This window comes from Phaethon aethereus (genome assembly GCF_964289735.1).
Source record: "Phaethon aethereus genome assembly, chromosome: 1".
NCBI classification, from domain to species: Eukaryota; Metazoa; Chordata; class Aves; order Phaethontiformes; family Phaethontidae; genus Phaethon; species Phaethon aethereus.
Window position 1 is genome coordinate 214,045,947 of NC_138575.1, and position 10,620 is coordinate 214,056,566.

Here is a 10,620-nt window from a genome sequence, read left to right on the forward strand (position 1 = left end):
CATCTACAAGAAGGGCCAGAGGAGGATCTGGGGAACTACAGGCTGTCAGTCTGACCTCAGTGCTGGGGAAGTGGTTAAGTCACCATCCCTGTAGGTATTTAAAAGACATGTAGATGTGGTGCTTAGGGACACGGTTTAGTGGTGGACTTTGCAGTGTTATATTAACGGTTAGACTAGATGATTGTAAAGGTCTTTTCCACCCTAAACAATTCTATGATTCTATGATTCTATAAGATGTCATGCACATTGAGGTGTACTGGAAGGAAAGAGACAGTGAACATCTAGATCTGGAAGTGGGAAATGTAGTAAGAAAGTTTGCAAAAGACAAGGAAACATAGTCCAGCTAAGCAGAGGTAAAAGCAAAGGTCAGACTAGATCTAAGGAAGAAATTTTTGACAATGAGGGTGGTGAACCATTGGCACAGGTTTCCCAGAGATGGGAGTTGCCCCATCCCTGGAAACATCTCAAGTCAGGTTGGACGGGGCTCTAAGCAACATGATCTAGTTGAAGATGTCCCTGCTCACTGCAGGGGGATTGGACTAGATGACCTTTAAAGGTCCCTTCCAACCCAAACTATTCTATGATTCTGTGCTATTATGATCAGATGTGAATTAGTCCTCCTCTTAAGAGCACAATACTGTAGCTGACATCAAAATATACAGGCTTCTGTCTTCCGAGACAGAACTAGCAGAATTGTCTTAATATCATTTAGCTACTGGAAAGAAGATTATATGCCATTTTCCATGCTACTGCTGTATAATATATGACTATAAAAAATTAAGCTATTTGGAAATTAAGGGTAAGTTCCATGGGGGAAAGAGGAAATCAATATACATTATGCCCTACTTGCTGTAAAATTATACATGACAACTAATAAGGAGTGTGCCAGTCACAGCAAAAAATAGTTCAGAAAGGTCGCTTGTAAGGTTGAACATGTCCAGGCATGGCAAGAACACACCAGGTACACAGCTAGCGTACTGGTTCGAGTGTGCGTATATATGTGTGTCTGTCTGTAAGTTTGCACAAGAGAGACATAGAAATGGTTACGCATCCTTTGCAAAGCCAACACAGTCACAGATGGCCCCAAGTCACCCTTTCACCGAGGCTACAGTCATGTCCAGCACCATTTCATTAACAAAGACAGTTTATCAGTTTTTCACACTGAAACTTAAACATCAATGAAAACCATATATTTTAGAAGGTGGAATTGCAGCTGGGCAAGCCTGGACTTTCACTCTTTTTCCTACTAAGAGACTTGTCTTCATGCTGTCTTCACTGTGGACGTTACTCAATAATAGTCTGTACAACTGTTATTATAATCCTTTCTAATTTTATATTTGAGACAGTAAATATAAGAATTATCTGGTATTTTAAATAATTTGTGATGTAGTGGTGATTTATAAACAATAAACACTTCTCAACACAAGACTTGAATGATTGATAATTGGCAAGATGAGCACAATATGTTCATGCTTTCTCTGAGGTCTTTGACAATTAAGCACCTTGTATCACTTTATGTCACTGGTCAATCATATAGGAAACCTATAGTACCATAAAGAAATATTTTTCATATGAAATTAACAAATAACTAAGATCTTCATATTCCTAGAATTAAGAATCTCAATCACAGCGGGATGATCAGATGGAATCTGATTAAATGGACAGTGGGATGTTGGTGATTTTGTTCTCTTTGAAAAAATGAGCAATCACTTGTTTTATAACACTCTGCAGTCTCCACACCCCTTCTACCCCCAAAATATGTATATCCTCATATACTTATCCAACACTGGTGTTTTGTATTTTCCTTTCTTTAATTTTGTTGCTATGGAAATCTTCCCCCACAGTGTCTGCATTGACTCAAAAGTGCTGAAAGCCTTTGAACATGCAGCACTCGTGTCTTCAGGGCAGTTTGGAATAATGCTAAGCAAATACAAGTGAAAATTGTCTTTGTAAAGAAATTCTCTCCACTCTTCTGCACCTGAGAAGGCTAGCTCCTTTCAATGTTCGCATGTTTATTTTAGCAAAAAATAAACAAGCACTGTGTATGTAACCCTCCTCATGCCAAAGTTTCCCAAGGAGCTTAACAAATGGCACACAATCTGCAAAGATTACTGGAGTGCTGGAGCGCAAGTGCCTCTGGGGAGCAATTGACAACTTCTCTGTGATACCATCTTGTTACAATTTGTCTCCTAAGGAAATGAAAAATAAAATTTCAAAAGTCAGCATCCGATTACTGTTGCTGTATTTGCATAGGACAAACTCCCTGAATGTCCTGCAAAGGATTGTGCAACTCCTGAAGGGCACAAAGGGAGATGCAGAGGATTCCCATCTCATGGAAGAGGCAGTGTCTCCCTCAGTTTCCACTCTACCATCCTGACACAACCGGAGCCTTAACAATCCTGGTTCTATCCAACTAACATGAGCAAAGGAGATCAGTGGAGTTTTGTCCCTCAAAGTAGTATAACTTCAGGTATAAAAATTAGAAAAGTGAAGAGATATTTCAGGTAAGTCTTAGAAGAGGCCTTAATACAAAAATCAGTAAAAATTATCAGAAAACCTTACGTCAAATAAAATGGATTTTTTCCACCCAGAACTTGGGCATCTGTTCATCAATTGCCACTATAAATTTTTTTCCCAGAAGACTTTCTCTTGCTTATTATATCACATTCTCCTTCTTTCCTCCTTCAGTCACAGCAACTTTTACCAGAATGTCTTTAAGTATAGAAATACTAAATTTATAAGTGTCTTGAAGATTTTATTATTTATGCAATCTACCAAACCTTTACTTTAGTCACCATTGCATCACTTTCTTGTGTCTTTCACATGTTTTGTATCTTTTTTAAATTGAGGGTCTGACATATCACCTAGCTTGTCACTCACCTTCATCAAAAAATAAAAAAGAAAAAAAATCATAACATAACTTAACGTATAGATAACCCAACCCACGTAAAAATGCTCCTCATGAAAAAGCCAGGAAAAATGCTTCAGAAATGCTCCAGTGACTTAAATGTGGCTTAACAAGTACTAGTGTTTTCAATTCATGCAAAGGAAGACTTTCTGTAGTGCGATCCATTTGTGTTTCTTTTGAATGCCAACTTTGACTTGTTTTTGAACCCTTTACCTATGCCATCTTTTGGATCTCTGCCCTTAGTCCCATGCACATAGTTATTATGGTAACAGTGAAATGCAGAAAGATCCTTGATGATATGATCAAATATGGCACCAATGAGGCAAACACCAGCTGAGGATCCAGTCCATAACTTTTCCTAATTTCAGCATCATATTATTTCTTTAATAATGAGAGGACAGAATAGTTCATTGCAAGGGGAACGAACAGCATTCTTTTTGAACTATTCTGTGTACAATTCAAATCCCTTTGCCAATTTGAGTGACATGTACAGAGATGCACTACAGAGCAAGGCAGTTAATATTCCTTTCTATATATTTTATCACAATCATACTTGGAATATGGCATTCGATTCTGGACATCCCTGGAGTGCTCTGAGGCTCAGTGATGAGAGATTGAGGGTAATAGATAGAATTCATCTTTGGAGGGGAAAATAGGTGACTTTAGGCATGTTTTGGATGATCTTTTATCCAATGTTATTTCTCTTCCTTTAGAGTATTCCAGGAACGAGCAGGTTCAGTTACCAGGGAGGTGGTAAGATGGGTCTCAATTATTAACCATGTTTCCCAGTAACATGTTAAAAATGAGGTAGCAATCAGTAGAAGAGATGAGACTTCCTTAATTTATTAGAAGACTTGTATTTTAGATACGAAAATACAGCATTCACATATGAAATAACTTTCTTGCTAATTAAAGCAAGTTTTCTTTCTTCTGTTCTTTTCATATGTTTCAGGAATGATGAGCGTTAACAGCCTTTACAGAAGGATAGTCATTATTTCCATATATCTGAGCATGAATTTTGGAAAAGCTTCATTGATCTTAAGAAGAAGGTGTCAAAGACAGACGACCGGATTCCTTTTCCTCTGATAAGACCTTATCCTGCTTTTATGAAGGGAAGGGAGTTTTGCTGAAACCATAATGGCAGCAGGGTCTGTCCTTTAGACAACACTGGTAAATTCAGGTAGGTTAGAAAACATGAGCTTATTATTGCAAAGCGCAGCCATTTTCTTATTATGAACCAACATTATTTTTTTTCTGCTTTCATAGAATTTCTTTGCAAGCAGAACATTCAATTTAACTTTTCAATCTATGACCAACTAAGTACTGTACTGCCAATTCTCAATGGGATAGTTCAGAATTGGTGATTGACTACAAAGCTATAATTTTAAAAAGATTAATTCACTGGTGACCTAAATACCTACACAGTGGCAAATTGAAAAATGTTCCTAGGCAACAAGAACCTATTGACACAATGAAAATTCCTCCTTCAGTCTTTGTTACCTGAAGCAAAGCAGCAAAGAATATATATCAGATTTGAAGGAGAGTAAAAAAATGATGAGCAGGAAACACCCTTAACTTTTAAAAAAACATTATGTATGTTCACGTGATTTTTTTTTTTTTTTTCCCCAGGGATGGAAGACCTCCAGGAAAATCCAAAAGAGAAGTCCAGCCACATGTGATTGGGGTAAAAATTATCATCAGCAGAGCAGAACTGCTTCAAAAGTGATAGGCTGAAATTTTACCATATAAGAAATGTGGTTCTTCTCACAGAAAGCTCCTGATGTCCCTAGTTATTGAGCAGTTTCTCAACTTCAGGTATGTACGGCCTTCACAGTCCTTTAGAATAACAGCTCTTGCTTATTGCATTAGAGTTGTATTCCCTAGCATAAAGATTTTGGTAGCTGACTGAACACTTACTGTGCAAAGTCATAGAAACATCACTTCAGGACAGAAGTAGCCTGTTACCAGTAGGAAAACATTCCTCTTTCTATAAAATCACAGTCATGAGCCCTGAGGGTCACCTACAAAATGGCTCTCCTATGTCCTCCAAAAATCGTTGGGAGCTGAAATATGTAATTTGTCTGGCTGCTAAAAGTTATGGATACAAAGATACAGCTTTTCTGTCAAATTAAAAGATGCTTCTGCTCACTCTGACCCCTCTCTATATCTGATAGGAAGCAACAGCCTCATCACACCTCTATTTCCTAACACAATGTTCTGTTCCAGAAGTATGAGACAACTTAACCATCTCATGGATTATCATAACAAAGTTAAGTTCAGAGCTATTCTCAGCCTGTGCTTGATATGAAATGTGCTGCTTCTTGCTCAAGTCTGAAGAAGGGCTTGTGTTTTCAAACGTTGCCTATTTTTCAACTCTGTTAGTCAAATACAAGGTAGTGCTTTTCCCTACCACCCATCCCTATGAAGGGAGCAATGTACACTTCCTAGCATAACAGCCATAACTCTTGGAGTTGAGGATACTTTCTTTGAGGTCTGGCAAATCAAGACATCTCCTTTTATAAATCTAATGTACTGAGCTATTGATAATGCAGTGCCTAGGCTTTATGCATGAAAATATAGGCTTTAATCATCTCTGCACCCTCTTTCTTAATGAAGGAGTCCTCTGGTAGAAGCTGATGGAATACATTCCTCTTTGGACATGGCAATTAGAATCATAGAATGGTTTGGATTGGAAGGGACCTTCAAAGATTATCTAGTCCAAACCGCCTGCCATGAGACACCTTTCACTAGATCAGGTTGTGCAAAGGCCCACCCAACCTGACTTTGAACTCTTCCAATGATGGGGCATCCACAACTTTTCTGGGCAACCTGTTCCAGTGTCTCACCACCCCCATCATAAAAAAATTCTTCTTTATGTCCAATCTAGATCTACCTTCTTTCAGTGTAAAACCATCTCTCCATCTTTCTTATAAGCCCCCTTTATATATTGAAAGGCCAAGTTCTAAAAGCAGCCTATACCTGTAGCTACTTTACACTAAAATAGTGCCAAGGAATGTACTTGGGCATTGAAACATGCTGGCCTGTAGTAGTAAACCGTTAGCATGTTTTCTTGGCACAGGTGAGGAATCATAATTTGCACAGAGGATCCTCAGCAGGCATTCAGCACACAGCACACTGTTTTGAAGGCTAGGAGACCTAACATTGCCCTTTCCTTGCCAAGGGCCAAGGGATGTTATAAGAGACATCTAATATGCTTTCAAAGTGGTTACAAAACTGAAAACCCTAAACTGTAAGTGAATGGAAGATCACTGTAAGACAAAGCAACTTTTCTTTTTTTTCTTGTTTTTCAGAACCGTGACTGTGTTTCCATGTCTGAGTATTAGCACTGGTCATTTTGAACTTAAAAAAATCTGGAGTTCTCTCTGTTAAATGAAAATGTTGTCAAAATTCTCTTTTTCTTAAATGAAAAGACAAAATATAATTACACAGATAGAAGACATGACAGAGGAGAGGCATTTTTACCAAAACTTATATGGAGAATGCTTCAAAGAAGCAAAGCTATGACTTGTAACCAGAAGAAAGTCACAGAAGTTATTTTGAACTGAAGATATATAAGGAAAAAAATCATATGAGAAAGATTTCCCCAGGGCAACTGTCCCCTTTCTTTTTCTTGGCATTGTAAGTGCTGTTTGACAGTACTGGACAGGTATTCAAGTACAGGTGGTTAAATTTCATCTCTGTGCAAATAAATTTCCAAAATCTTCTATCTTCCCTTTCCAGGAATTGTATGCAGGTTGAACCTTCTGCTGAAATCAGTTTATTTATCTGATAGAAAAATAAACATTCTGCTTCTGTGTGAGGCATTTTATTCTGTCTAAAATGAACACAGTAAGTTTGACACAGTTGGAAATTTTGCAAGTAATTAGTAGAAGATGGAAATTAGGGGATGTATAATTAGTTTCTAGCAAACAACATACCAATACCTAAGTTTGTAAGCTTACAGTGGTTTTACCATGACTACTGTATGAATCAGTATGAATTTGTCTATGGAGGGACATCAGTTATTAGCTTACTTTTGTAATGTAAAGTGAGCTTTGACATTGTTTAATATGAAAGAGCAATATTACATACACAATATACAGGAATGTCACTAGAAAGTGGACTTTATTCTATCCTTGGTCATCTGCGTGGAATGGAGTTACCAGTTAACTATATTGTAGTGTCTGGACACTGACCAGTAGCATTATGCTATGCAAAAAGAGAGTTTAATCTTTTCACACTTCAGGAATCACCTCTGAAGGAAGGACTCCAGACCAGGACTCCCAGAAAGGTTAGTGTCCTTGCAGAGGGATCTCGATAGATTGGGCTATGATTAATGAGATGAAATTTAACAAGTTGGAATGCACCTAGGACAGAGTAATGGTGGGCACAAGTATAAACCGGGAGAGGAGTGGCAGGAGAGCAGCCCTACAGAAAGGGGTCTGGGGGTGCTGGCTGACAGCAGACTCAACAGAAGTCATCAGCGTGGCCTGGCAGCTAAGAAGACAAACCACTCGTGGGGTGCATCAACCACAGTACCACCAGTAGATCAAAAGAGGTGATTATTCTGCTGTGTTCAACATTGGTGCAGTCTCACCTTGAATACTGTGTGCCATAACTGGGCCCCACAATTTAATAAGGATGTGAAGGTCCTTGAATGTGTCCAGAGGAGGGCAACAAAGCTGATGAAAGGGCTGGAAAGAATGTCTTGTGAGGAGCAGCTAAGGACTTTGAGCTTGTCTAGTTTGGAGAAAAGGAGGCTGAGGGGTGACCTCATTACTCCCTACAGCTTCCTGAAGAGGGGAGATGGAGAAGGAGGTGCTGATCTCTTCTCTCTGGTATCCAGTGACAGGACTTGTGGGAATGGTTCAAAGCTGTGCCAGGGGAGGTTTAGACTGGACATGAGGAAGCATTTCTTTACCAAGAGGGTGGTCAAGCCCTGGAACAGGCTTCCTAGAGAAATGGTCAATGCCCCAAGCCTGTCAGTGTTTCAGAGTTATTTGGACAATGCCCTTAACAACATGCTTTAACTTTTGGACAGCCCTGAATCAGTCAGGCAGTTGGACTAGATGATCATTGCAGGTCCCTTACAACTGAAATAGTCTGTTCTGTTCTGTTCTGTTCTGTTCTGTTCTGTTCTGTTCTGTTCTGTTCTGTTCTGTTCTGTTCTGTTCTATAAGGGGAGAGTAGACTTTAGCCACTGGTTTTCCATTTTGCTTCCTCTCATCCTCTAGTTTGCTGAAAAACTGGGATCAGCTGTTTACAGCAGTGGAGATTTCACCTAACTGACCTTAGATACACACCTGAAATGGGAGGGATTGCACTTCTTTTGCCTTTCTTCTCTGAAAGAAAGTTCACTAATTCAAGAGAAAGCCCACCTCTGAGAAGCCAGAGAGGAGGCCAAATCTTTGCCATAAAAGGGCACTTTCAAATCTGAAGGAAGATCCTTATCCTCACCTTTTATACCCAATAAAAACACAAACAATCTGAACAGTGATGCATTTGTGCTCACGGCCATATCAGAAAGAAGGATGGACTGTTCATCAGAGCCACTGTTTATGCTCTTTCATAAGAACCAAAATATTAGTAGCCAAGGGAGAAATCCAAGGGGAGGCTGCAACGGTTTTGCAGTGATCAGTAGATGAAGTTATCTGTGTTATTCCTTAGACATGGACAAAAGGGCAAGGCCAAACTGCATGTGTTAAATTTGGGAAATGTTTGGGTCTCTTCTCTGACTAAACTGTGAAACAGTTTGAATCTCTGCCTCTCACATAATACATTGATGGCCTGACATCTGAGCTTTGGGGTGTTCTGGGTGGATGGGGGTCAAGAGCTCACACTTATGGGATACTTGTTTAAGGATCATAAATTTATTGCAATGTAGAAGAGGAAAGTGTTGTATATCTCAGTTTCATCTGGCATGAAAAAGCAGTCTATACCCATTGAACTGATGGTGGAAATCACAGTTACAGGTTTAGGTCTTTGCCTTTGAGTCTTCCCCTCTCTGTCTCTCTCATTCCCAACATTCAGGAAGTACTAGAAGAGTCTCCAGAAGCATTTCACCTGTTAGTATCCAGCAGAGACACCCTAGAGTTTAACTCCTCATTGGCAACTAAATAAGTGTAGCAAAGCCAAAATAAATGAAAGCCCAGGAGATGGCCCTGTTAATTCCAGACTTTCTGTGAAACTTTATTAAAGCCAGCTACAACATTCTCCAGAGTCCTGCTCCTTGTTTGATCACTGTTTGCTCAATGATCCCTGGTCCAGATTCTTTCTGTCCCTCCCCTTCCAGAAACCTTCATCTGCTCATCTCTTGTGAGGGAGAAAATGCCATGAGGACCTTTTTGCTCTCACTTTCAAAAGCAAACAAGACATTTTCCTTGGATTGCTCTGCTCTGGCTCTCTCAGAAACTATCCTAATACCATGCTACCGACCCAGTTTCTTCCTCTAATCTCATGAAAATGGGGTGGATATTTTCCTTCTTAGAATGTTCTACTGCTGCTTTATAGTTCCACTTTCCTCCAGAAACTGTAACTCCCATAATCCCTCTGCATTAGTATAGCGTTTGGGACAGCAGCCTGCTAGAGGTAATCTTGCTCTTAAATGGACAAAAGAAAATGGCCTTGTTCAGCATAGGATTAAGACGTTCATTTACTCAGAAAGTGTGCATGAAGCCCCATGGACTTGTGACAATATAATAAAAAGAGTATATTAAAACATCTGGAAAAAAGATGGAAGTTTGTTCTGCTAATTTATGCTCTCCAGAAAGGAGTAAAATATGAATCTTTTGACTTTTCCATAAAATACTGGAAACAACATATTGCTATACAGTGGGACTATAGAAGAGCAGAATGAGCCAGTGTTCTATGACGCTGTGAACCTGTCCGTCTTTTCACTTCTGTGATGGAAAGCAGGTCTGTGGTTTTAAACTACATTTTTTATGGTGCTTTGGAAAAAATAACTTGGATGTCCCAGGTTTCCTGAAATATCTGGTATGCCTACCATATTGCTCCTTCTCTGAGTCTCCTGGCTTTTGAAATATTTATATTTATCCCCACGTTCTTGATTTTCCCAGCCAAGATAACAGAGTAAACTAGAAAACAGAAATATTTAAAGATATCCCAGGGAGAAAGATAGTCCATAGATATGAGCAGCAACCACTACCTATAAGTTCATGTCATCAGCTGAATAATGTATTTTATTACAGTAATTGCAGTCATGTTTGAATGAAGGCTCAGTCATAGGTTGAAATTCTCAACAGCAAGTATTGCAGAGATAATAGAAGGTGACATAACAAAAATCCACACAGGATGCATTTATAGCTAGGTGGGAAATGGTTTTCTAGGATTACCCTGAAGTAGAGAGATGACTGGACTTGAAGATGATATCTCTAGTTCATGCATCTTCCCCAACACCTTCACATTTGAGGTTTATGCTGTGGTCACTCAGTCATTTTGAAGTGACATCTGCAAGTGTTCTTACTGAATTGATCGGCTGTATTTAAATTACTATATAATAGTTGGTACATGAAGTGGAACCTGAGTCTCCAGCATGCCATGTCTGGTGTCAGAGGTGTTTGTCTCTAGGAGATCAACAGAGAAGATCATAAGACTTCTGTTTCTTTTCCCATCTTATCCTCGTAGCTTGTAAAATCTGAAGGTTAGAAACATAAAATTATTAGCTACAGATCAATCTATTTTTGCCTTATTAA